The 22,982-nt window shown below is 50.7% G+C and overlaps 1 non-coding gene across 1 annotated transcript; it reads right to left on the bottom strand.

The window, feature by feature from the left end:
* Nucleotides 1–20,080: 20,080 nt before the first annotated feature.
* On the bottom strand, nt 20,081–20,187 carry LOC120701630. Its single transcript, XR_005686195.1, has one exon. It is a non-coding gene; the product is annotated as a small nucleolar RNA R71 (small nucleolar RNA).
* Nucleotides 20,188–22,982: the final 2,795 nt, after the last annotated feature.

Raw genomic sequence — 22,982 nt, 5'->3', positions numbered from 1 at the left:
GACCAGGGATGGGACGGGAGCACGAAGACCCATTGCCCAAGAAAACCGACCAAGAGGGCTACCGGCACACGCGACCGATGGAGCGGGGCCCGCATGCCGACAAAGATAAAGAGTCAACTACGAGAAGCAAGCAACGCACGCTAGCAGTAGAACCGTGTAAATTGGGGGTCCTACCTTGAAGTATAAAAGGGGATCCCACTCACGTAGGCAAGAAATAGAACCATTCCTTCACTACTCGAAGGCTTGTAAGCTCCCCGGCAACTTTGAGCACCTGGGCTCGAGCAACAGAGTGAGAGAGCCACCCCTCATACTGGACGTAGGGCATTTTCGACCCGAATCAGTCTAAATCCTCGAGTCATTGTGTGGTAGACCATTCCGATCCAACGCGCGAGACACGAGCAATCAAGTAGTTTGGTAGTCGCCCATTTCCGGTTGCGACAGATTGGCGCCGTCCGTGGGGAGCGCTTCGCGCGTTCATCGCTTCGGCGATCGGATGGTTTCATCTGCTTCCACCGCTGCTCCGACGGCGAGCCAAAGCGAGACGATCCGCTTTGGCACCTTGGAGTTCCCCGCAGTCCCCCGCGAAGGGCTGTGGGTGCCTCCACCGTTCCAGCCTTCCCAGAATTTCCACTTTGGAAGTCTGGAGTTCATCACCGACAAGCTCGGTACCCTCCGGCTCCGCGAGGAGGAGGCCGCCCCGGTGGCCCCGGAGGACGCTCCAGAGCCACTTCCTCTGCCTTCCAGGCCCATCAGGCTGAGGCGACGTCGTGTGCTCCGCCCGCGCACCAGAAAGCACATGCCATCGCAGCCCGTGCGTGCGGTGCTCTGACGCATCGCGCTCATGATGGCTTCCATCCTGGCTGTCGAGGATGTCGACATGGTCCTCTACTCGTTGGCCAACATCTCCCAATAGCTGAAGGGTGGGCCACCACTTCCTGTTGACACATATTTTGGCTTTCCCCTGTATATGTGAAATGGTCTATAAATAATACCAAAGATTAAATTTTTAAATATAAAAATAAATATCTGTGTACACTTATTCAAATGCGTGTACACGGACATAATATTGTTCATGTTTAGCGTGATAGAGAAAATTATAGCCTTGGCTTGGCAAGGAAATTAAATAACGGGAGAACAGAATGAATTATGTTTGCGTATGTGCAAACATTGAAATATTTCTTTGGTGCTCATACAAGGCAATCAAAATAGGAGTCACGTCCATGCAAATAAAATAACTAAAATACACATGGCTACTTGGTGTCTCTAGGCTGATCAAAACTGACACGTATATTTGCCTCCGCGTGTGGTGAAGAAAAAAAAATGTACAACCTGCTAAAGGCATGTGAATGGATTAACTAACCAAGTTGTTAATTTGGCCCACTTGTCAGCCAATGAATGTCATGGACCTCACACCCTTATCCGGCATGGTAAATGGATACGTGTGGTGTGCCCGTGGAAGTGCTAGGCCTATGGATTAAGTTACCGTCAAGTAGCAAATTAAATAAATTATTAACTAAATCCTCTGGTGGCCCATGGTTCCGCACCTAAAGCTGATACGGACGTGCTGATCAGGTTGGGATAAAGACACCCGTCCTCAACGAACCAGGTTTCTCTGGGGACGTGCGCGAGAAGTGCGAGCCATGGCGCTGCGTTGCCGTTCAAGAGAGCACCCCTCACCTGAATCTATAAATACAAGCCTCCGTGATCATGTCCGGCCCCTGGCCATTCACCATCCAAAACACTCATCCACTGCCGACCATATTCAATCACCGAGGAGTACTGCCAGGTTGCCCAAAAGCACCGGCATATTCCCAACTGATCGTCATTCGCTGTCCTAAGCATTGTCAAGTTCTGCCCGGCGTGAAGATCTGCAATCAAGTTTTGTCAGCAAACATCATCAAGAAGAGGCGAGGCCGGAAGGTTGCTGCGCTCCTCGCCGGAAGATCGCGCGCTTCGCTCTTCATCAACGCCGAGAAATCACTGCTGCGCTTCCCTGCGTGAAGGTGAGAATGCTCCATCGGCTTCTTCTCGCCACTGCTTTGGTCTGCAATTCCCCTCCATCGTATCCTTTTCATGTATTGTTCCTACCATCATACTTTGCATAAGCTCTGCAGTTTGGTCTAGTTAGCGGATACAAGCCATTCATGTTGGCTCGGTCCCTACTTTGATACAAACTGGGGCTCATGCATTAAATTCATCATCAACCATTCGCTGTCATATATTTTGCACAAGTTCTGCAGTTTGGTCTAGTTGGTGGATACAAACCATTAATGTTGGCTTGGTCCCTACGATGGATACAAACTGACGCCATATATAATGATTTTACTATCTAGGTTCGATCCTCCATATTGGATATAAGCCTAGATAAATTGAATTCATTCTCATTGCATTTGCACTATTGATATCGTTATGCCCCTCAATTCGGTCTAGTTAGTGGATACAAGTCATAAATATTGGCTCGGTCCCTACGATGGATACAAATTGAGGTCGTGTATAACGGGCATTGCATAAATCCTAAGCTGACCATATTCATGCTTGGTCTCTCGCTCATGAATCGGACCAAATAAAATATATAAACAAATTCTTGCAAAGCGCCGTCAAGTTATTTCCACCAGGGCGTCATATGTAGTAATTTCCTTTGGAACAAATAAGTAAAAATGCCATCCGTGCATGTAACTAATGAGACACGGCTACATGCTTCAAATAAAAATCACGCCATGTACTCATATTGTTTAGTCTTGGCTCTAAAATTAAATATTAAAAGAAGGAACATCGTATTTAGGAGCATGCTGCATTACCGCTCAGTAGCTATGTTCAATTTTGGTCATATATAAACCAATAAATATCTGAAATGTTATGGATGAAATAGGCTCCATGCATGATTGGAGTAATAATCTTGTTAGCAAAACGATCAGGCTTGATGCTCGCTATGATCAAAACAAATATGGATAAAATAAATATTCTTTGTCCAAAGTACACTGCACGCGTACATGCCATGGCGCTAGTGGCAAAATCATGATTGTGTTAGCATATAACTCAAATTGCTAATACATACAAACACATATTCATTGATCGTGCCCCATGTATGGATGGGCATCATGTCATTAAGGCATCACCCAGCAAGCGTTCATCACTATGGCGAGAAGATTGAAGATTTTTCTTTTGTAGTCATGTAATAGGCAGCCATATGATGTAATCTTAATCAGGGGTGTTCTCCACAGAATCTTTCTTTTATGTACTCATGCCGGAATTCTTAATCAGGGGTGTTCTCCACGGAGATGTAATTAACATAATTTTATGCAAATATAAGAATTATGGAAGTATGGACTCGCAATACCTAAATTTATTTACATTGTTCTATTCAAGTTAACTAAAATTTAACTTGTCTCTGCTGACGTGGAGACCGGCCGTTTCGGCCGCCCATTTTCCTGGCATCACTTCCTCCGCCGCAATCACCCCCGGGATCGTTCGTGTTTGGCGAACTCCGCGAGCACCTGTGTTCGGGAGACGCACAAGACCAGGTGCGAGCATCGCTCCATGTCCCAGCTCGTGGGCATGACGGAGGGCTACCCGACTCTGTCCACGACCTCCTGTGTGACGAGGAGCCTCTGAGCGACACCTTCAGCACAGGAGACAACTATCTGGGTGACGCTCACGCGTCCCCGCACATGTGCGCGATGGCCACCGCACCGCGCGAGCAGCCGCCGGTGGTGGAGCTGTCGAACACGACTCACACTCCTCCGGATCATTGGATAATCTTGTTAGCTAATGCTCAGGTCCACGCCGCCGAGCTCCGCACCCTGCCGGCGCAGGGCCCACCTTCGGTGAACCCTCCGCCTCGGGCTCATTCCGAGAAAAAGGAGGGAGAGCCTGCGGGAGTGGCTAGCCGCCGCGCACGCGGGGTCCACAGCAACATCGTCAATGATGCCCGCATGCAGCTCCTGTAGGAGTTCCGTGCGGGTCAGAACATCGCTGCGGCAGCAATCCTCCTACAAGCGCTCGTCGAGCCGGAGGACCCGGCGCAGCGTTCTCTGCAGCACCAAGTCAGGAATCTGGTGGAACTCGCCGCGGTTCAGCAAACGGAGAGCTCCTCCCTACACCGCCAGCAGGCGGCTTTATGCCCTGCCGGGGATGCGCGATCTCAGCGCAAAGAGTTCTCCACAGCTCAGCAGGCTCCGCCCGCGCCGCCGGACGCTAGCAACTACGCGCCAGCCGTCACTCCTGCACCTGCTCCGCTCCCACCGAGGCCTCCTGTCCGTGGTCGCATCGGGCCGGGGTATGATGCGCGGAGCGTTATCCGCAGAAGCCAGCAAGCGCGGCGCGATGCCGACGTCGACCACGCGGCAGCTCGCACGGAAGGCACACAGGCTTATGCCCCCACCCAGAGTTCTCGCCGCTCCGACGAGGCAGACGTCCGTGCGACCCCGACATCGACCTGGACCGAAGCCCGAGCCCGGATCCTCCGGGGCCGCGTGCCTTCTCCAGGGCGATCCGTAGGGCGCAGGTCCCCCAGTTATTTCGGCCACCGGCCAACGTCGTAAAGTACACAGGGGAAACCAACCCTGGCATATGGCTGGAGGACTATCGGCTTGCATGTCGAGCCGGAGGCACAAACAACGACCTGTTCGTCATCCAGTACCTACCCATCTGCCTGGGAGACAACGTCTGTGCCTGGCTTGAGTTCTTGCCGGCCGATTCGATTGGCGGCTCCGAAAGATGTTCGTCGGCAACTTCCAAGGCACGTAAGTCCGCCCGGGTAACTCCTGGGATCTCAAGAGCTGCAAGCAGGAGCCTAGCGAGTCCCTCCGGGACTACATTCATCGCTTCTCCAAGCAGTGCAACTCACTCCTGTAACACCCGGTTTATAAAAGAACATAAACCGAGCAATCATATATATGCCAGGATCAAGTCACACGTATATCCAACAGAATGAACAGTATATCATAGCACATATCACGTAAAAAGATATAATAAAGCGAATACGAATGTTATTTATTACAATAATGACGAGAATGTCTGATACAGCGGAAGCGAAGTACAAATACGAATAAAGCTCTCCGAAGCCGAAGCAGGGCGCCACAGGGACGTCGACTGAGAGACGAACGCCTAGAAGTCCTCGTCCTGGTAGCGCTGGACGAACTCCCTCGTGTCGGCAGGAACTGAGCAGCAGTAGCGTAGCCATGAGGAAAAAGTAGAGAAGAGGCAAGAGTGAGTACACAACTTGTACTCAACAAGTATAACACAAACTATGAGGCTCTAAGGTTGGCTGACTCAACTGCATTAGCTTTTAAGTGTTGGCAAAATTTTATTAAAGCTATTTACTACGAGTTGATGTATCACCATTAACCCGGTTACATAGTAATTAGTCAAATTTAATCATGATACTACTGAGAACCAAACCGAAACCAAGCCACTAAGGTAACCCCGAGAGGCACCTCCCTCGTCGGAAGGAGACAACCCCACTAATCAAAAGGAGGATCTGGGCCACTCATAACCGTGAGCACGGCTAGTATACCAGTTTTACACTCTGCAGAGGTTGCACATCTTTACCCACAAGTCGTGAGCTACGCTAGAGGTTCATCACACTTCCTTAGGTGAGATGACTAGCGACTCACTACGAGGCCGTTACAAAGAATCTCGTTGGTAAGGCGTAACCGCGAGAGTCAGGTCAGCGACGATGGGGCCCACCTCCGGGGGTACAAGCACAGGAGCGCAATCCAAGCACAGACCAAGCCGGAGGAGCATGGACCATTGAGGCTTACTACTCTTGCCCCGCAGGTAAGTTACTCCAAACCAAAAAGACCTAATTAGTAAGCCAAGTCTATCCCATTCTAGCCTTGTGGTAGCGCTGTTGTCCCAGGTTGTCGCTCTATGAACCGGTCCTTATGGAGAGTGGCCAACCAAGCACTAAGCACCGTGCTGGCCCCCTAAACCATATTTCTACAAAAACCATCTTTTAACGAGACGTGAGCCACTCATCCACACAGAGGGCCACTCTCAGAATTAAGTTCAAGTAAACCATTAGTCAAATTAATTAAAAAGGACCAGAGTGTGTTATAGCGCAGCAACCTAGCACAACTAACCAAAATGCAACCCAAAGGATATATATAAAGGATATAAAGTGGCTAGGAAAGTCCTTATAGGCATACAGTATTAAAATGCAGTATGTAAAATGTATTTAAAAGTGATAGGTTGTTCATGTTACACTTGCCTTCCTCGTACTGCTCTGGCTGCTGCTCAAACTGCTCCGAAGACGGCTGCTCCGGGTACTGGTACTGGGGCTCCTCAGATGGATCAACGTCTACTCACGAACACATGGCCAAAACAAAGCACAATAATAAGCATACAAGCCAACACTAGCAAAAACTAAGAAACAATACATCAATACATAAAAACAGCACACTAAACTAGTCTAAAACTATTCTACGCGCTACAACGATCGCGTGGACATAAAGAACACTTAAAACGGAGTTAAAACGCATAATCTAGGCCAAAAACAAGTTCTAGGGGCTTATCTGCGAGAAAACTAAGGTTCCAGGGGGTTTTCTGCAAAAACCGAGGGTCTAAACATAATTAACCATTAAATCTAAGGGCTAACGTGCAAAACCAACGGCCCTGGACGGCGGGTTTGATTTCTGGAAAGCTCAGGGGGGTCTGTGCAAAGTTTTGGGCTTATCTGCAATTATTTTTGAACTACAAAGGAGTGCGGGTTGAATATGAAAAACTAGAGGGGCTCTTAAGCAAAAACACCAGGCTGAACCGGTATCTTCAGATAAGGGCCGTTGGATCACGATCTGACGGATCAGATCGGATCGGGCCACGATCTAATCGTGACCGCTGGGCTCGGATCGGAGGGCCCTGGGAGTTTGGGCGCGTGGGGCGGCGGCGGGACTCGCCGGAGCGCGGTTCCGCGGCGGCGAGTTCGCCGGAGCAAGCCAAAACGGCGCTCCCGTGCATGGTTTGCCCCGGGATTTGGCCTAGGAGCTCGAGAACGGCACGCGTGGTCCACCTGCGTGCTCAGAACGGGGGATTGGAGCTCGGGACGGCGTGAACATGGACGGCGGCGGCTCTGCACGGAGACCCTCGCCGGCGAGCGGGTGCTCCAGGGACTCCAGGGCTACGGCAGACCTAATCTAGCGCAAAAAGGCTTGGGATGGCCTGAGGGTGCTTACCGAGGGCCCAAAACGGCCGGAGCTGCAGCCAGGGGCGGTCGGCGACGAGTACCGGCGGTGTGGTCAGGGCGGAGCTCGCGGACAGGGCGGTGTGGTGGTCTTCCGGGCTTCGGGATCCTGCGGTTCGGCTCGTGAAGCTCCTGCGGGGATGCTAGAGGGGTCAGGGGGCATTCGAGGTCGCCGGTGGCGAGGAAAACAGGCGGCGGACCACTCACCTGCGGCGGCGCTGAGGGCTCTGCGCGGCGGAGCGGTGCGGGGCGGCGCTGGATCTCGGCTGGGGCAGGTCTCCAGGGGGGCTGTGGGGTGATTTAAGAAGGGGCGCCGGGATCTCGGCGTGCGCGCCCGAATAGGAAGGCCGGCGAGATCACCGGGCCGGGGATCGCGGATGGCCATTGCGCGGCCGGGAGAGGCGGGGGAGAAGGGCCTGGCGGGTGGGACCGGCCGGTCAGTGTCGCGGGGGTCGGCTGACGTGCGGGCCCGTGCTGCAGGAAGAAGACGCGCGCGCACGAGTTGAGCGGCGGGCGGGTGAGCGGCTCGCTGTGCCAGAAGGGGGGTGCGGGCGAGCGGGCCGCGCTGGGTGACTAGCAGGTGGGCCCGGGTGAGCGCGGGGTGAGAGGGAGGAGCGCGGGGCGTAGGCGGGCTGGGCCGCGCGGGGAGTTTGGGCCACGCACGGAAGGGAGAGGAGCTGGGCTGGGTTGGTGGTTGGCTTTGGGCCGGGTTTCAAGTTGGGTTGGGGTTTTCTATTTTCCTTCTCTTTTCTTATTCTAATTCCTATTTAAACTCAACCAAAACTAGTTGAATTCAAACTTGAATTTGAATTCCACTCTAACACTCGAACAAATAAAAGAGATGCTCCAGCATGAATGCAACACCAAAAAAATTAAACCTATGATAAATTTTAATTACTTAAGGAACAAAAATTAGATTAAATGCCAACTAAACACAATAAACCTTAGAAATTTGAATAAAGCCATTTAAATTTATTAATAAATGCTGAAATTTAAATCAGGGTGTTACATACCCTGCCCCCTTAAAGAAATCTCGTCCTCGAGATTTAGCTGGGTTGGCTAGCAAAGAGATCTGGATATGTCTTCTTCAACTCATCTTCCCGCTCCCATGTAGCCTCAGCTTCACTGTGATGACTCCACTGAACTCTGCACATCTTGATGCGCTTGTTCCGAGTAACCCTTTCTGATGTCTCCAGAATCTTCACCGGATGCTCAGTATAAGTCAGATCTTCCTGGACATCTACTCCATCCAGTGGTGCCTGCTCCTCGGGTACTCACAGACACCTCTTCAGCTGAGATATATGGAAGACATCATGAACTCCCGAGAGGCCGAGAGGTAACTCCAGGCGATAAGCAACTTCGCCTTTCCGCTCTAGCACCTTGAATGGCCCCACATACCGAGGTGCTAACTTCCCCTTGACATTAAATCTGCGGATTCCTCTCATCGGAGACACCTTCAGGTACACATAATCACCAACACTGAAGGTCACGTCTCTCTGTTTGCCATCTGCATAGCTCTTTTGTCTGCTCTGTGCAATTCTCAGATTTTCTCGCACAGCCTGAACCATCTGCTCTGCATCATCTATGATCTCAGGGCCAAAGAACTGCTTCTCACCAATCTGATCCCAATAGAGAGGAGTCCTGCACTTTCTGCCATACAATGCCTCGAAGGGGGACTTCTTCAGACTGGCCTGATAGCTGTTGTTATATGAGAACTCAGCATAAGACAGGCACTTATCCCAACTAGTACCGTACTGAATGGCACAAGCTCTCAGCATATCCTCCAACACTTGGTTGGTTCTCTCTGTCTGCCCATCTGTCTGAGGGTGATAAGCCGTACTGAAACGCAGCTTCGTATCCAACGAATCATGGAGCTGCTCCCAGAACCGAGAAGTGAACTGAGACCCTCTGTCAGATATGATCTTCTTGGGCATACCATGCAAACAGACAATCCGAGAGATGTACAACTCTGCAAGTCTAGCACCAGAGTAAGTAGTGTTCACTGGAATGAAGTGAGCAACTTTCGTCAGTCGATCCACTACTACCCAAATGGAGTTATACCCTTTCTAAGTACGAGGCAATCCAACAATGAAGTCCATAGTGATTTCTTCCCATTTCCACTCTAGAATCTTCAAAGGCTGTAACAGACCTGCTGGCCTCTGATGCTCAGCCTTGACATGCTGACAGGTGTCACAAATATCCACGTACTCTGCCACTGAACGCTTCATCCCATACCACCAGAAACGTTCCTTGAGATCATAATACATCTTCGTGCTGCCCGGATGAATAGAGTAAGCTGTATCATGGCCTCACTCAGAATCAACTTCCGGAGATCATGCACATCAGGCACGCAAATCCGGTTCTTGTACCACAAAGTACCCTGATCATCCTCTCTGAAATGAGGAGCCTTTCCCTTCTTGAGCAACTCACGGATCTCCTGCAGCTTCTCATCATCTTTCTGATGCTGCCTGATCTCTGACTCTAGAGTCGGTACTGCCTCAAATGCTGCACTGGAGGTATGATGCAAGAAGCCCAGACTCAACTGCTCGAACTCCTCACATAACTTTGGAGGCATCTGGAAAGCCACGGCCATGTTGACATAACTTCTTCTGCTCAGAGCATCTGCTACAACATTGGCCTTGCCCGGATGATAGTGAATCTCCAGGTCATAATCCTTGACCAACTCTAGCCATCTTCTCTGCCGCATGTTCAGCTCATTCTGCGTGAAAATGTACTTGAGGCTCTTGTGATCAGTGTAGATATCACACCACTGTCCATACAAGTAATGCCTCCAAATCTTCAGAGCATGTACAACTGCGGCTAACTCAAGATCATGAGTGGGATAGTTCAGCTCATGCCGACGTAACTGCCGTGAAGCATAAGCAATCACTCTGCCCTCCTGCATCAGAACACACCCAAGACCATCCTTCGAAGCATCACAATATACCGTGAACCTCTTCGTCTGGTCTGGCAGAGTCAGGACTGGCGCCGTAGTCAACCTTTTCTTCAGCTCATCAAAGGCCATCTGACGCTCATCAGTACATACGAAAGCCACATTCTTCTCCAGCAAAGAAGTCAAAGGCTTTGCGATCTTGGAGAAATTCTCAATGAACCTCCGATAATATCCAGCTAAGCCCAAGAATGACCTGACTTCCTTTACTGTCTGCGGTGTCTCCCACTCGAGTACATCCTTCACCTTGCTCCGATCAACAGCAATGCCCCCCTGAGAGATAACATGACCGAGGAATGGCACCTCGTCAATCCAGAACTCGCACTTGCTGAACTTGGCATATAGCTGATGCTCCCTCAGTCTCTGCAACACGAGTCTCAGATGCTCCTCATGCTCTTCTTCTGTCTTGGAGAAGATCAGAATATCATCAATGAAAATCACCACAAAGACATCCAGATAATCCATGAAGACCATGTTCATCAGATGCATGAAGAAAGCCGGGGCATTAGTCAAGCCGAAGGACATGACTGTATACTCATATAGCCCGTACTTGCAGGTGAATGCCGTCTTCGAAATATCCCCAGGACGGATCCTTAGCTGAAAATAACCCGAACGAAGATCAATCTTCGAGAATATACGAGCACCTCGAAGCAAAATCAATGAGATCCTCAATACGGGGCAGTGGATGCTTGTTCTTGATAGTGACTGCATTCAGCTCCCGATAATCGACACACATTCTCTTCGAGCCATCCTTCTTATCTACCAGCAATAATGGAAAAGCCCAAGGAGAGAAGCTGCGACGGATATAGCCCTTGGCTAGCAACTCATCAATAGTCTTCTTGACTTCTTCATGCTCTATAGGTGCCATACGGTAGGGCCGCTTTGCAATAGGAGCTGTGCCAGGCAAGAGATCAATACAAAACTCAATGGCGCGTTCAGGCGGCATACTTGGCAGATCATCCGGAAAGACATCCGGGAATTCAGACACCACGCGAATACCGTCCGTGGGTCTAGCCTTCATCTGATGAAGAAATCCCGAAGGCTCCACTGCATTGATGACAACCTCTTGGCCACTGGAAGCTGATAGCAAGACTGTCCTCTGAGCACAATCTATCCGAACTCCCCACTTGGCCAGAGTCTCCATTCCCAGAATGACATCAATGCCCTTGGCGTCTAGCACCATCAGATCAGTACAGAACTCAACTCCCCTCAAGGAAACACTGACTCTCGGGCAGTAAGTGTGAGACCTCAACTATCCTCCCGGTGAAGATACTAACAGGCACCTCTTTAATGTGCTAGTATGAATACCATGATGCTCGACAAAAGACTGAGTAATGAAGGAATGCGTAGCACCAGTATCAAAAAGAACTGTAGCTGGATATGATTTAACCATGAACGTACCAATAACCACGTTGGGAGCCTCGGCCGCTGACTCGGCCGTCACGTGGTTCACTCTGCCCTGAAGTGGCGCCCTGGGCTGAGCTGGGCGCCCCTGCTGTCCCGCCTGCGCCTTCCGGGGGCAAGCGTTGGCGTAGTGCCCCGGCTGGCCGCAGTGAAAGCAGGTGCGAGGAGGTCCCTGAGCCTGCTATCCGGTAGGAGCTGCCGGACGTGGAGCCTGCGGTACCGATGGAGCAGCACGAGCCGGAGGTGCCGGTAACCTCTGGCCCTGCCCCGCCTGCTGCTGCTGTCGAGGCGGGTACTGCTGTGGTGGCCTCTGCTGGTACTGCTGAGGAGGCCGGTACTGCTGCTGGTACTGCTGAGGCTGCTGGAGGCGTGGACGAGTGTTGCTGCCGGAAGCAACGGGGACAATCTTCCTCTTCTTGTCCTCCATCTCCAAGTCCTTGCGCTCAGTGTTGAGCGCGCTGTCAACCAGATGGTTGAAGTCGTCGAAGCGGAGGTTGAGCAGCGCGTACTGGAGGTATTCCTCAAGACCCTCCATGAAGTGCTCATGCTTCTTGCGGTCATCCGCAACATCGGCAGGGGCGTAGCGAGCCAGCTGCAGAAAGCGATCACGATACTCCGTGACCGACATAGTCCCCTGAAGTGACAAAGACAGATAGATATCGAAAGATTAACTCAAGATTTCATAAGGATGGAACAAGGGGCATTAGCTCAAAAGAAACCGCTGAATGATTATATTCAAGGTTACCTGCTTCAGTGCAAGGAACTCCTTTTGCTTCATCTTCATAACGCCCGCGGGGACGTTGTGGTTGCGGAAACGCTCCCTGAACTGGAGCCAAGTGAGAGACTCGCGGTCATGAACTGGGTGGGACTCCCACCAGTCCAATGCTGCCCCTCGCAGCTGTCCTGCTGCGTACAAGACTCGCTCCCGATCATCGCACTGGGCGATGTCCAGCTGACGCTCCACTGCACGGAGCCAGTCGTCAGCCTGAAGAGGGTCGGACGTGTGTGAAAACGTCAGCGGGTGACCCCTCAAGAACTCAGCACGCCTGTCGCGAGGCTGCGGCGGTGGTGGAGGCAGAGGCTGAGTGTGAGCCTGCTGAAGAGCCTGAGCAGTGTTGTTCAGGGTGGCCATCATCTGCATCTGGAGCTGGAAGTACTGCTCCGGAGTCAAAGGCGGCGGCATCGGGATCCCGGTCCCCTGGGTGTTCTGACCCTGGTTGTTCTGCCCCTGCTGGTCAGAACCACGCCTGGTGTTCACCATCTGATGTTGGACAAAAGGTTTCACGAGTAAGGATATTGCAGGAATAAATTCAGATGGATATGATAACTCTTTGCGGAAAAAGACTCAGCAATGATAAAGTAGACAGGATAGAGTGGACTGTTTTACTCCCAACGATCTAACTCATTTTATTAATTAGTTAACTTTAACATAAAAGTGATTTTCTTTAAACAAATTTAAACTACTAAGCTATGCAATCATTCAAAAATCCAAATCATACATATAGCATAATAACAAGCAGACAATTTTCACGACTTAGCCGAGTTTAGCAAAAGACTCGACTAACACAACGCGTCGCAGAACGTGCTATCATATTATTATAAAGAGGTCACCTAGCTATACTCATGGTGGTCAGATGACTGATTCAGGCCAAAATCTACGAAAACTATTCTTCAGAGAGAAAAATCAAGGCAAGAAGGGTAAAAGTCATAGAAGTCAAGGGGTACAATAGTAAAATAGTTTCAGCAGGCAAGGATTGGAGAGAAGAAGTCCTAAAACTCGACCAGTTCTATCTAGGCTTCGTCCTACAGTCGATACGGCTCTGATACCACTCTGTAACACCCGGTTTATAAAAGAACATAAACCGAGCAATCATATACGTGCCAGGATCAAGTCACACGTATATCCAACAGAATGAACAGTATATCATAGCACATATCACGTAAAAAGATATAATAAAGCGAATACGAATGTTATTTATTACAATAATGACGAGAATGTCTGATACAGCGGAAGCGAAGTACAAATACGAATAAAGATCTCCGAAGCCGAAGCAGGGCGCCACAGGGACGTCGACTGGGAGACGAACGCCTAGAAGTCCTCGTAGTCCTGGTAGCGCTGGACGAACTCCCTCGTGTCAGCAGGAACTGAGCAGCAGTAGCGTAGCCAGGAGGAAAAAGTAGAGAAGAGGCAATAGTGAGTACACAACTTGTACTCAACAAGTATAACACAAACTATGAGGCTCTAAGGTTGGCTGACTCAACTGCATTAGCTTTTAAGTGTTGGCAAAATTTTATTAAAGCTATTTACTACGAGTTGATGTATCACCATTAACCCGGTTATATAGTAATTAGTCAAATTTAATCATGATACTACTGAGAACCAAACCGAAACCAAGCCACCAAGGTAACCCCGAGAGGCACCTCCCTCGTCGGAAGGAGACAACCCCACTAATCAAAAGGAGGATCTGGGCCGCTCATAACCGTGAGCACGGCTAGTATACCAGTTTTACACTCTGCAGAGGTTGCACATCTTTACCCACAAGTCGTGAGCTACGCTAGAGGTTCATCACACTTCCTTAGGTGAGATGACTAGCGACTCACTACGAGGCCGTTACAAAGAATCTCGTTGGTAAGGCGTAACCGCGAGAGTCAGGTCAGCGACGATGGGGCCCACCTCCGGGGGTACAAGCACAGGAGCGCAATCCAAGCACAGACCAAGCCGGAGGAGCAGGGACCATTGAAGCTTACTACTCTTGCCCCGCAGGTAAGTTACTCCAAACCAAAAAGACCTAATTAGTAAGCCAAGTCTATCCCATTCTAGCCTTGTGGTAGCGCTGTTGTCCCAGGTTGTCACTCTATGAACCGGTCCTTATGGAGAGTGGCCAACCAAGCACTAAGCACCGTGCTGGCCCCCTAAACCATGTTTCTACAAAAACCATCTTTTAACGAGACGTGAGCCACTCATCCACACAGAGGGCCACTCTCAGAATTAAGTTCAAGTAAACCATTAGTCAAATTAATTAAAAAGGACCAGATTGTGTTATAGCGCAGCAACCTAGCACAACTAACCGAAATGCAACCCAAAGGATATATATAAAGGATATAAAGTGGCTAGGAAAGTCCTTATAGGCATACAGTATTAAAATGCAGTATGTAAAATGTATTTAAAAGTGATAGGTTGTTCATGTTACACTTGCCTTCCTCGTACTGCTCTGGCTGCTGCTCAAACTGCTCCGAAGACGGCTGCTCCGGGTACTGGTACTGGGGCTCCTCAGATGGATCAACGTCTACTCACGAACACATGGCCAAAACAAAGCACAATAATAAGCATACAAGCCAACACTAGCAAAAACTAAGAAACAATACATCAATACATAAAAACAGCACACTAAACTAGTCTAAAACTATTCTACGCGCTACAACGATCGCGTGGACATAAAGAACACTTAAAACGGAGTTAAAACACATAATCTAGGCCAAAAACAAGTTCTAGGGGCTTATCTGCGAGAAAACTAAGGTTCCAGGGGGTTTTCTGCAAAAACCGAGGGTCTAAACATAATTAACCATTAAATCTAAGGGCTAACGTGCAAAACCAACGGCCCTGGATGGCGGGTTTGATTTCTGGAAAGCTCAGGGGGGTCTGTGCAAAGTTTTGGGCTTATTTGCAATTATTTTTGAACTACAAAGGAGTGCGGGTTGAATATGAAAAACTAGAGGGGCTCTTAAGCAAAAACACAAGGCTGAACCGGTATCTTCAGATAAGGGCCGTTGGATCACGATCTGACGGATCAGATCGGATCAGGCCACGATCTAATCGTGACCGCTGGGCTCGGATCGGAGGGCCCTGGGAGTTTGGGCGCGTGGGGCGGCGGCGGGACTCGCCGGAGCGCGGTTCCGCGGCGGCGAGTTCGCCGGAGCAAGCCAAAACGGCGCTCCCGTGCATGGTTTGCCCCGGGATTTGGCCTAGGAGCTCGAGAACGGCACGCGTGGTCCACCTGCGTGCTCAGGATGGGGGATTGGAGCTCGGGACGGCGTGAACATGGACGGTGGCGGCTCTGCACGGAGACCCTCGCCGGCGAGCGGGTGCTCCGGGGACTCCAGGGCTACGGCAGACCTAATCTAGCGCAAAAAGGCTTGGGATGGCCTGAGGGTGCTTACCGAGGGCCCAAAACGGCCGGAGCTGCAGCCAGGGGCGGTCGGCGACGAGTACCGGCGGCGTGGTCAGGGCGGAGCTCGCGGACAGGGCGGTGTGGTGGTCTTCCGGGCTTCGGGATCCTGCGGTTCGGCTCGTGAAGCTCCTGCGGGGATGCTAGAGGGGTCAGGGGGCATTCGAGGTTGCCGGTGGCGAGGAAAACGGGCGGCGGACCACTCACCTGCGGCGGCGCTGAGGGCTCTGCGCGGCGGAGCGGTGCGGGGCGGCGCTGGATCTCGGCTGGGGCAGGTCTCCAGGGGGGCTGCGGGGTGATTTAAGAAGGGGCGCCGGGATCTCGGCGTGCGCGCCCGAATAGGAAGGCCGGCGAGATCACCGGGCCGGGGATCGCGGATGGCCGTTGCGCGGCCGGGAGAGGCGGGGGAGAAGGGCCTGGCGGGTGGGACCGGCCGGTCAGTGTCGCGGGGGTCGGCTGACGTGCGGGCCCGTGCTGCAGGAAGAAGACGCGCGCGCACGAGTTGAGCGGCGGGCGGGTGAGCGGCTCGCTGGGCCAGAAGGGGGGTGCGGGCGAGCGGGCCGCGCTGGGTGACTAGCAGGTGGGCCCGGGTGAGCGCGGGGTGAGAGGGAGGAGCGCGGGGCGTAGGCGGGCTGGGCCGCGCGGGGAGTTTGGGCCACGCACGGAAGGGAGAGGAGCTGGGCTGGGTTGGTGGTTGGCTTTGGGCCGGGTTTCAAGTTGGGTTGGGGTTTTCTATTTTCCTTCTCTTTTCTAATTCTAATTCCTATTTAAACTCAACCAAAACTAGTTGAATTCAAACTTGAATTTGAATTCCACTCTAACACTCGAACAAATAAAAGAGATGCTCCAGCATGAATGCAACACCAAAAAATTTAAACCTATGATAAATTTTAATTACTTAAGGAACAAAAATTAGATTAAATGCCAACTAAACACAATAAACCTTAGAAATTTGAATAAAGCCATTTAAATTTATTAATAAATGCTGAAATTTAAATCAGGGTGTTACAACTCCTCAACATCGTCGACTTCGACGTGATCAGCGCCTTCCTCACCGGCACCAGCTGCAAAACGTTGGTCCACAAGCTAGGGTGTTAGAAGCCGCTCAACACCCGTGAGCTCCTGGACATCGCCACGAATCACGCTTCTAGAGAGGAGGCCGTTGGAGCTGTTTTTGTGCAGGACCAACCCACAACGAGGGCGAAGAGGGAGAGCCTAGGTGAAACCCCCGCAGACTGCGAGGGGAAGAAGAACAAGAGGAAGCGTCGACCGCTCAAGGGCCACGAGGTGGCGGTGGCAGAACAACAAGAAGAAGACGAAAGGCATCAGCTCAGGAATGAGCACTTCGAGCAGCTATTCGAGAAGTCGTGCACCAACCACGGCTTCCCGGTGAAGCACAAGTTCAAGGACTGCGATCTCATGAAGCGCCTCCTCCAACAGACCGACAGGAATGGGAACGACAGCTGCGACAAGCGCCCCCCCCCCGCAGACCAGGAGAAGGAGAAGCTGGCAGAGGAGACGTTTCCCAACGTGGATCGCTACCTCGTCATCATCAGCGGGCTTGAAGACGACTGCTCCAAGCGCCAGCAGAAGGTACGTCTCCGCCAAGTTTGTTCTGCAGGGTGTTTAGTTCCCAAGAAACTGAGGTGGGCATCTACCCCGATCATCTTCGACCAAGACGACCACCCGCCGAACGTGCCCCGACCAGGAAGCTACCCGCTCATCGTCGACCCCATCGTCAGCAACATGAGGCTGACCAAGGTGTTGATGGACGGAGGCAGCAGCCTCAACATCCTCTACATCGACACACTCGACGACAAGGGGATTCCACGGGCCTGCCTGTGGACCTCCGTCTTTTCGTTCTACGGCATCTTGCCGGGAGTGAAGGCCTACCCGGTCGGCAACCTCGACCTCCCGGTTACCTTCGGCAATGAAGGCAACTTTCGCACCGAGACCCTCATGTTCGAGGTGGTCGACTGGAAGGGGGTGTACCACGCCATTCTGGGACGCCCCACGTACGCCAAGTTCATGGCAGTACCCAACTACACCTACCTCAATCTCAATCTCCGCGGACCGAACAGTATCATCACTGTGAGCGGGTCCTTCGAGTAGGTTTACACCAGCAGCCACGAGTACTTCGACCTCGCCTCAATGACAGCGAATGCAGCGGAACTCGGGCAACTCCGCGCCAGCATCGCCCCAACCCTGGCAAGCCAAGCTAGGCTCCTACTTTCATCTCGAATGAAGAGACAAAGTCGGTTGCCATCGATGCTGACGACCCGACCAAGACCATTCGGGTCGGGGCTCAGCTGTCGCCCAAACAGGAACTCGCGCTATTCGACTTCCTTCGCGCCAATAAGGACACTTTTGCCTTGAAGCCGTCTAACATGCCGGGCATTCCAAGGGAGGTCACCAAGCACAAACTCCTCATTTTGCCGGGATCCAAGCCCGTTCAGCAACGACTGCGCCACTTCGACGATGAGAGGCACAGGGCCATAGGAGTAGAAATAGCTAAGTTGTTAGCTGCAGGCTTCATTAAAGAAGTGTATCACTCCGACTGGCTCTCTAATCCAGTCATTGTAAAGAAGAAGAATGGTCAATGGAGGATGTGTGTCGACTACACCAGCCTGAACAAGGCATGCCCCAAAGATCACTTCCCTTTGCCGAGGATAGACCAAGTAGTGGATTCCACCTTCGGTGTGAGATCATGTCCTTCTTGGACGCCTACTCTGGCTACCATTAAATCGCGATGAAAGAATCCGACCAGCTCACGACATCTTTCATCACTCCGTTCGGTTCATATTGTTACGTTATAATGCCATTCGGCTTAAAGAACACGGGTGTGACTTATCAGCCCTGTATGCAGTTGTGTTTCACTGATCAAATCAACCCGCCGGGAGACCTAGACCAAACAGAGCCTCCACGGCCGACGGTCGCGGTTTACGTCGACGACATCGTCGTCAAAACACCCTTGGAAGACGACCTGGTTGCCACTCTGAGCGTGACATTCACCAATCTCAGATGGTTCAACATCAATTTGAAACCTGAGAAATGCTTGTTCGGGGTCCCAATAGGCAAGCTCCTCAGATACATGGTGTCTGAGCGCGGCATCGAAGCCAACCGCGACAAGATCGCGGCCATCACCAACATGGGCCCCATTCGAGGCGTTAAGGGAGTGTAGAGGCTCACGGTTTCCTGGCGGCTCTCAGTTGTTTCATCGCCCGACTAGGCGAATGCGGCAGGTGGTGACAGCCCTGTCCGTCCCTTGTAGTCCACCAACTTCGGGTGCTTTCATAGCAGTAGTGCCGACTGCCGTTGCACTCCCTTCTCACCCCAGTCTGAGTCCTTCCCTGAGGCCACTGACGTAAGCTCTATGGTCCCAATAACTAGTTAGAAGCAAGGTTTAATCTAGAGATGCTAGCTCGATAGTTTAGAAGTGTTTTAGGAGTCTTTCTCGCTCGTTGTCCTCCCAGCTGCTTACCTCTCTAAGGATTAGAGTCTCCTGTGTTAGACGGTCATCGTGGCCATTATCTTATCTATCATATCACAGGCTTACCACCACTAAGTTAGTCAGTTGATATCTCTAGTAAAGTTTGTCATTCAATTCTTCGATACTCTTTATCCATAGCGCTTTCCTGAGGAAAAATACGATACCCTAGGATACTCCAAGGTGAAGTGCTACAACGGTGATTCTGTGCGCTTGCGGAATCCATATTGTATTGAGCATAAGAAACACCAACAAGCATTTCTGGCGCCGTTGCCGGGGAAACAATTGGCTAAAGATATCGTTCAATAGTTTGATAAAATTTACTGATTTATCACCGCTAATTTTAGCGGGATTACTATTGCTCTCGGTATCTTTGTGATTTCTATAGAGCAGTGCATGACCAGATTCGATCTACCATATCACTTCAACTCATATCCAGAAGAATTGGGTGAATTATTTGATGCATAGTCGTCCAACCAGAAGAAACTTTCTAGGATCAAGGTTTGACAATACCAGCTTCAATACCCATGGCTCAGAAGACACTCTGTCAATTCTTAGCCCCATCCAATAGCCATATCCCTACTGGACTGACCAATGACCAAGGCACTAATGGCTTTGAGATAAGGACTGATCTTGTCAACATGGTCCGAGCAAGTCCCTTATGCGGAAAGGTATCAGAGGATGCCAACGCTCATCTGCAGAATTTTCTAGAAGTGAGCAGCATAATCAACCCAAAAGGCACTACGATGGGTAATATTCGTCTTCAGTTATTCCCATTCTCTTTGCTTGGGAAAGCAAAGACGTGGTTCTACGCCTACAAGGAAGGATTCGACACTTGGGATGCGTGCGCCAATGCTTTTCTAGTCAAGTACTTTTCGGTGGGCAAAACCAACGCCCTTCGGAACAGGATTACCAGTTTTCAACAACTCCAGGATGAAACAGCCCCGGAAGCCTAGGAACGTCTTCAGGAATACATTGCAGCATGACCACACCATGGCATGGAAGAATGGCTTATCATCCAGAACTTCTTCCATGGCCTGAACCAGCGATCACAAGATCACATGGACGCAGCAGCGGGAGGAGCATTCCTCTGCCTCGATGTTGCAGGAGCTAGAGTGCTCATCGACAAGGTTGCTTCCACCCAGAGTTGGAAGGAAGATAGGCAGCCGCCCATGCAAAAGGAATACATGAAATCGACAGTGTCGATAGGCTGGTAGCTAAGATGGATCTTCTCATGAAAAAGATGGAATCTGCACACCAGGAGGTTAACCAGACTATGTCTTGGATGACATGTGAGAATTGTGGCAATACTGGACACTCTAGCAAATCTTGCCCGTTCACTCAAGAGGACGAGAACTCCATTGGGAATGACACTCCCAATGACTCATACTGCCATCCTCAGCAAGGTTGGAATTCTAAGCCCGACCTTCCCTTCGGCCAACAACAAGGTAACAATTTTAATAATAGTTTTTAGCCCTCGCTTAAAAACTTCATGTACGGCCAAAAATAAATCAATGACAATATTAGTGAGAAGTTTCTTGCTAATGATAAAATTCTTGAATCTTTGGCTATTCAACTAGAGGGGTTTGACTCTGTTATTAAAAATCAATTGAGTTTCAATGAATTGATAAAAACTAAAGTAACTCAACTGGTCTCATCCTGTCGTATCCATAACACGGGGGAGCTTCCCGAGCAATTGGGAGTGAACCCGAAAGAAAGTGTGAATGCGGTAACTGTGCGGGCAAGGCAATCCGCACAGAAACCACCTCCTCCGCAGGATGTAGGTACACGGCGGGAGACTGTAACCGCTAGGAATACCGATGCTGAAGATGGGGGAGGCCAAAGAATCCAACACCATTGCTACCCAAGAAGGCCCCGTGGAACCCCCTAGAACTTCACGGGACTATCACGATACAACCGCCTTACCATTTCTAGAGCGGAGAAGGAGGCCGGTGGCCGACGAGCAATTTGGCAAGTTCGTCGAGGTAATTAAGAAGCTTTATGGCAACATACCACTTCTTGATGCTATGCAGGATCCCAGCTGAGTAGTTATCTCCCGACTGGGTACCTACTCGGCCAGGACCACTCTGTATGACTACCCGGCGAACAGGCACTTGGCTGGACGTCAGAAGGTTCCTCCGAGGATGAGGATCAAGGCGCGGATATGGATTTTGGATATCTAGGGATCTCAACCGACCTGATTCCATGTAACAACCCGAGTAGATGTCCTCCCTTACTTGTAACCCACGGCACCTGGCCTATAAAGGTGCCATGAGGAGACCCATAGAAAACACATCACATCATAGCATCTCATTCATCATCAAGCTCATACAATACACAAAACATAGGACGTAGGGTATTACGCTCCCGAGCGGCCTGAACCTATCTAAACCCTAGCGTCATCTCGCAACCATCTGATCTTGGCTCCGGAATCCCCCCTTGACCTAGAAATCTACCGCCTGGCATACCCTTGGTGGACTTGCCGGATAAGCAATCCGACAGTTGGCGCGCCAGGTAGGGGAGATTTCTCATGAGTCCTTGCAGCGAGTTCGATGGCATCAAGATCCAGCATCTTCTTCTCCGCCAACGTCAGCGTCTAGATGCAAGCCGCCGCCAGGTTCTTCTTCACTTGCGGTAGTTTTCCGGAAACTACGGTTCCCCGGAACCCATCCACCAGCCCCTCGAGCACCGAGAGCGGCAATTCGACAAGCGTCAAATCCGATCTGATGGTGTGTAACACCCAGTTTATAAAAGAACATAAACCGAGCAATCATATACGTGCCAAGATCAAGTCACACGTATATACAACAGAATGAATAGTATATCATAGCACATATCACATAAAAGATATAATAAAGCGAATACGAATGTTATTTATTACATTAATGACAAAATGTCTGATATAGCGGAAGCGAAGTACAAAATACGATAAAAGCTCTCCGAAGCTGAAGCAGGGCGCCACAGGGACGTCGACTGGGAGACGAACGCCTAGAAGTCCTCGTAGTCCTGGAAGCGCTGGACGAACTCCCTCGTGTCGGCGGGAACTGAGCAGCAGTAGTGTAGCCAAGAGGAAAAAGTAGAGAAGAGGCAAGAGTGAGTACACAACTTGTACTCAACAAGTATAACACAAAATATGAGGCTCTAAGGTTGGCTGACTCAACTGCATTAGCTTTTAAGTCTTGGCAAAATTTTATTAAAGCTATTTACTACGAGTTGATGAATTACCATTAACCCAGTTACATAGTAATTAATCAAGATTAAACATGTTACTACTGAGAACCAAACCGAAACCAAGCCACCAAGGTAACCCCGAGAGGCACCTCCCTCGTCGGAAGGAGACAACCCCACTAATCAAAAGGAGGATCTGGGCTGCTCATGACCGTGAGCACGGCTAGTATACCAGTTTTACACTCTGCAGAGGTTGCACATCTTTACCCACAAGTCGTGAGCTACGCTAGAGGTTCATCACACTTCCTTAGGTGAGATGGCTAGCGACTCACTACGAGGCCGTTACAAAGAATCTCGTTGGTAAGGCGTAACCGCGAGAGTTAGGTCAGCGACGATGGGCCCACCTCACGGGGGTACAAGCACAGGTACGCAAACCAAGCACAGACCAGCCGGAGGAGCAGGGACCATTGAAGCTTACTACTCTTGCCCCGCAGGTAAGTTACTCCAAACCAAAAAGACCTAATTAGTAAGCCAAGTCTATCCCATTCTAGCCTTGTGGTAGTGCTGTTGTCCCAGGTTGTCACTCTATGAACCGGTCCTTATGGAGAGTGGCCAACCAAGCACTAA

Source organism: Panicum virgatum, chromosome 3K (genome assembly GCF_016808335.1).
Source record: "Panicum virgatum strain AP13 chromosome 3K, P.virgatum_v5, whole genome shotgun sequence".
NCBI classification, from domain to species: Eukaryota; Viridiplantae; Streptophyta; class Magnoliopsida; order Poales; family Poaceae; genus Panicum; species Panicum virgatum.
This window is presented reverse-complemented; position numbering and strand designations above follow the sequence as displayed.